The following is a 5,767-nucleotide window of genomic DNA, read 5'->3' as shown; positions in this document are numbered from 1 at the left end:
AAACAGATCCAAATAGGTCAAATATTAAGAGGGAAAAACATCAGCTCGACTGGAAAGGGAAAACATCCTCATCTCTTGAGATAGCAGCAGATTCGAATAGATCTTATAATGCAGGGGAAAAACATCAGATGGACTGGAAAGGGAAAACATCCACATCGACTGAAGGGAAATGACACAAATCAACTGGAAAGAGAAACACCAGGTTGACTGAAAACAGAACACATCAGATCAATTATTCACAACAAATTAATTACTTCACAACAAATCAATTACTCACAACATCCATGCCCCACTGCCAGGAGAGTCCTTTCAATCAACACGGCTGGGTGGGGATCACACGTCCTGGGCAAAGTGTCCCTTCCACAGGTGGAAATATCACCAGGCCTCAGTCTCCAGCAGTTTTTTGTAGCATCAATAATTCCCAAAGTAAGCAGTTACAGAGTTTTTTTCAGAGCAAGCATTCAGTGTTCCCAGGCACAAAACGGTTATCAGTGGCATACGTGCACTGAGTCTCCTGGCTATCGTCCCAGCCTGGCGGTTGTGTACATGCATTGTTTACCCTGGTTATCGTCCCAGCCCAGCACAGATGGCCAGTCTGCCCCGGGCTGCGGCACCTGAAGGGCCTTGAAATTTTTACACATTGCAACTATCTCCATGGGAGAAGGGCCAGTTCCCAGCACACAGAAAGCATCTTTTATATTTCTTTTTGTGCTGGTGGCTGTAGGTCAATGGAGCGGCCAAACATGGCTGTACTCATGTCAAGACAGGTTGTTTTGCAGATAAAAACATAATGAAAATGTTTTTATCTAGGGGTGCATGGGCATGGAGTCTAAGATATAGAGAAGGGAGAGGCTTTTCTAAGTGTATCTTAATATAGTTTTTTTTTTAAACCATATCAATGTTTTACATATTCAAAAAATGAAAACGCTAACCTTAAACCTGAAAAATAAAACCAGAACAAATGAATTTACTATATATCAAATGGTAAAATAACCACATAGAATATAATTAATTCAAGTAAATTTTGAAGGCAGTGTTTGTACACCCATAGTGGGGTATATCCTAAGGATATCTTGAACTTTACTTAGTAGTTTATTGTTGGTAGTGGAATTGGTACAATAATTCTGAAACTGTTTTGTGTGTATTGTCGGATAGATCAAATTAGTAAATGCGTTGATATTGTCAGGAACCAAAGCTATCAGTTTAAGAGGAGGACAAAAATATGAAATGGGAAAAGTTGAGGAAGAATCCTGCTGAGTTGGATTGGAATTAGAGATATCCATATCAACTCATCATACCCACTGATAAAGTTTAGAAGCAATGATACCCCATCATCAATGAGTGCATCTACTGCTTGGTTTCTAAATACCATTTCCCACTAAAAGAAACTAGGAGTCCTTATAGAAATGCCTGACTTGGGGTTGAGGAAGTAAAAGTGCAAGGTGAGCCTGGAACATCTTATTGTGCCCGAAGATTAATAGGGACATGTCAGAAGGCACAGACGCCAGCTTTAAGAGGTCCCCTGGTCAAATTGGAGACTATTGGAGCATCAAAAGAATAATGACTCTATTGTATTATAACATATTGAATAAGAAAGGAATCCATGTAATATACATGTATATATACACATGTAGTATAACCCATGTAGTATACTTAAAGAAAAGATGGAAGAGGGAAAACTGTATTACATAGAAGGATAGCAGCTAGTAAGTGTGGAAAGAATAATGAGATTGTTTCTGTTAGAGAAACGGGCTTACAGGAAACATTTAAGTTTTTATCTGTTGGAGGGACCAGAGCTAAATAGGATGACCTTGTTATTTTTTGCTTACCTCAGGTTTTAAATGCGTTTATTTTCTTGACTGTTGAGCATGGTGTACATGTTTATTCATAATGGCGGCAATGCAAAATGTCAATTTTACTACCCTAGTTCCGCTGTTAGTCAAATTTACACCCGTAAGGCGTGGTTTTATTCACCTAAGTGCTTAGCAATTTTCTGATTCAGTACCACTATTTTGAATTTTATTTTATTTGACAAGTTTTATTTTCATAGCTGAAAAAGAAGTATTGACTAATACCCATAAACATTCTTGTTAAAATATATTATTATAAATAGATACTAAGGCCGAGAGTTAACTTCTTTCTGGAAGCTTTGTAAAGCCTCTAGGGTTACAATTTATTTGGGGGGAGGGGTGCAAGAATTATTTTATCCTCTTATCAGCTTTACTGAGATCAAGAAATAGTAATCATCCAGACTGCCTTTACCAGGATTTACCTGCTGCATCTAAAACTGTATGGGTCCTTTTTCCCTAAGATCCCTATATTTGTTTATGTTGCTGGACTTAGGAAGGGACATCTTTTGGTATCTGTAAGTCTGGGATTCTATAAACCATACACCAGGTAAGAGGCCATTTTCCTGAGAGGACTTTGTAGGCATCATATCTATAGTGAAGTATGTTTGTTATTCCATAATAGTGGGCTTGCACACCAAATTTAACAAGATTTTTGGCATGGTTGTGGTTGTACTATGATATATCTAAATTATATTCTGGTAGAAAGAGTAAGGATTCTCACTGAATATTTGTAAGTAACTACAAGATCATGAAAAGTAAAGAAATTTCATAGAGGCACTTTGCATTATGTTTAATCATTCTTATATTGTGCTGAATAGTTTCATAGGCCAATAGGTATTATTTTCCATAGAATCATTATTCTTCAATCTTGATGATTAGTTTACAATCTATATTAAGATTTCCACAGGATGTTTTTTCACTAACCCAAAAACTCAGTTGACACAAAATGTCATTTAAACAATGTTTCATTCCAGTTTGTACACATAGACCCTGTTAAACTGAGGAGTCAGTATATTAAAAAGAAAAGGGGTTTTCTCATATGCCCAGTAAAAACAGAACTTTAACCACAATTTGATTAGTTCTTTTGGTCTATTTAGCCCTAATAATTAATTCATGTTTTATTGATCTTGAGGTAAATAATCTACTCCCACAATGTCCTCTGCTTTTGGGTAAGGGTCCTGGAAATCCTGTTGCAGTACTTGTACAGTCTGACAAATGTCCATCTGAGGTGATGATGTTAGGTTACACTGGGAAGTTGTACCCATGAGTCTATTTGCTGTACTATTAATAGTTAAGAATACTAGATACAGTCTTTTACTAAGGCCTTTTTGTTGCTTCTTTCATAAATCTCCATTTCTAATCTGTAGTTTGTAGAAGGGCTTTGTGTGAGGGAAAAGCAAAACTCACTGTGTGTGATGAGACTGAATGGCTCTGGATAATTCTGTATCATAACCAATAATCTTAGCATGGCTAAGAGTGAAATTCTCTATAGAAGTATACACAAAACAAATTAATAGTAATTTGACCAGTGATTACTCTGAGACTTATACCATTTAAGGCATTAAGTTATAAGTCATCCTTGCTGACATAGGGAGTTTGACAGCATGCATACTTGGGGACGTACAGATATAGTGGTGTTAAATCATTTATTTTCTCTCTCTCTGTCACACGCGCACACACACACACACACCTTCCTCATTAGCAGAGATTTGGTATAAATAGCATTAGGCATGTAGTAAATTACAGGCCAATAAATTCAACTGAACAGTTGTGAAATCTAATGTGCAAGAGCTTTTGAAAATTTAAGACTTAGTGATCCACAATGTATCCAACATATTTTCAACTGGTTAAACAGAGTATTTAGTTTCCTTCTTATTTCAACCTGCAAACTGATAAACTCTGTTTATTTGACTAGCTGCCCAAGGAACATATTTCATGTTGTTCTTTTCCATTTTTGTGCTTGCTTTTGGAGCAGAAACAATATGACTTGCATGCACTTAAGCCCAACAAAGTTCTCATGTTTTTGTTGAGTAGTTTCAATGCCTGTGCAAAATACTTTACTGAAAGGTCAAGATTTTCAAGTCTACATTGTTTATATTTAACTTCAGCATCCTAGATCTGACAATGTAAGTGTTGTGTGGATTTGTCACTATATGCTCCTCTAAACAAAAGGCTTTTTTTGCGTAGTTGTGTTCATTGACATACAATTCTGGAAGTTCATGCCATGCTTCTTGGTTCCCAAGAAACTGTTCTAAATACTCATTCATGTTAATCCTGAGCAGTTTCCACATTTCCCCTGGGGCGTTTTCAATGTCAGTCTTATGTTTTCTTGCAGTGGTATCAGTTGGATCTTCTAAAATAGGGTCACACAGCGGTATAGCATCATTGTATCTTTCCATGGCTTCAGATTTTGATTGACCCTGTGACTGCCAGAAACTTCAACTGCTGAAGGTAAAACAATGCCAAGGCATACTGACTATAGCCTAGGACTGATATCATCACCTGTTCACATATTATCCAAATATCATCTCCAAGCTTAGAAGTATGTTCATTAATTTACTCTTCAACTTCTACCATATGATGACTATTTCAGGAACTTTCTTCTTTCCTTTTTCTCATTTTATCTCACATTTCTTCCCAAATGACATCATAAACTCTGAGACCGTTGCCATCTTTCCAGAATCTAGTGCTTGCTATGTGAGAGGGTGAGGAGACCCATTTGTTCTTTCAGTGCCAAGGGCCAGTTATTGAAAATTTAATCATCATGAAGATGTCTTTTTGTTGGTGCACAGCATTGGCAGTGTTCTACCTTGAATTCATGCCCTGTTGTCTCACTGCCTGACATGAATTGTTTAAACTTCATCAAACCACAAGATAATGCTGGAATTAAAAGAAACTTTGTGGTCATCCACACACTATCCTCATTTTGTAGCTGAGAAAATTGAGGCCCACAGAGGAAAAGTGACTTGATCAAACTTGCACAATAATCTATGGCAGAAGTAATGCTAGAACCCTGGACTCTCGGTGCACAAAACCATCATCCCTTTTCCCTGTACCATGTACTTTGAAAATTATAATCTTGTGATCATTTTTGTTTCATGTCACCATTCTTAATGCCAGTCCTTTTATCCTGAATCATCACAAAATGGCTTGCCTGGCTTGAACTCTAAACAAACTTAGGTGTGTGATATTTTGGGCAAGTAAAATGCAGCTTTGTTCCCACATTCAAACCTACAATTGAACCATATAAAGATATTATGATGGATTATTTCCTTTATTTCCCAGAGTTACTGACCTGAAACACCAATCTTTCCCATGGTCTTGAGAATCTCTGATAGTGCAAAATATAGAATCTCCCTAATGCACAGCCCTACCTGTCAAGGAGTTATCATTGAGCTTTGCTTTCTACAGTCTGTGTCACAAAAATAGTGGAGTTTTTTCCTAACCATAAAATTATAGTATTGAATATCCTTTCTGAAACGATACACACACCTCTTTCTCTCTCTCCTCCACCCCAATATTGTTTCAATACTTGTCCTCTCTTCTCCCTTATTGAGAAACCCTGTCCTAGTTATTCTGTTCCCAATTCCTATGTTTCAAAACATTTTTCCTTGATGTCACACCAATCACTGTACTCCCTGTTCTGAGACTTTGGAATCCTGAGAAACATAATTTAGGGGCTGAGCTGATCACTGATCATCCATGAGATGATTCTTCAGATTTTGAACTAGCTATTTACTTTGCTTCTTCAGTGGTTATATAAGAATTACCTAGGAAATTTGTGGAAAAAAAAGGAAGATTCCTGTGCCCTATCCCTATGCCCAGATGTTCTTAACAAGTTCTTATGTGATTTTGGTGTAAGTGATCCCTAGATCTAAAGCCAGTGCACCAAGGATTGGAGGATGAGGAATTCACAT

The 5,767-nt window shown here is 37.1% G+C and overlaps 1 pseudogene; it reads right to left on the bottom strand.

Moving 5' to 3' along the window:
* Window positions 1-3,652: 3,652 nt before the first annotated feature.
* LOC101392139 (ER membrane protein complex subunit 2 pseudogene) lies at window positions 3,653-4,481 on the bottom strand (annotated as a pseudogene).
* Window positions 4,482-5,767: the final 1,286 nt, after the last annotated feature.

This window comes from Ceratotherium simum, chromosome 2 (genome assembly GCF_057802395.1).
Source record: "Ceratotherium simum simum isolate JZ-2026a chromosome 2, ASM5780239v1, whole genome shotgun sequence".
NCBI classification, from domain to species: Eukaryota; Metazoa; Chordata; class Mammalia; order Perissodactyla; family Rhinocerotidae; genus Ceratotherium; species Ceratotherium simum.
Note: the sequence above shows the minus strand (reverse complement) of the source record. Positions and strands in the feature narration are given on the sequence as shown.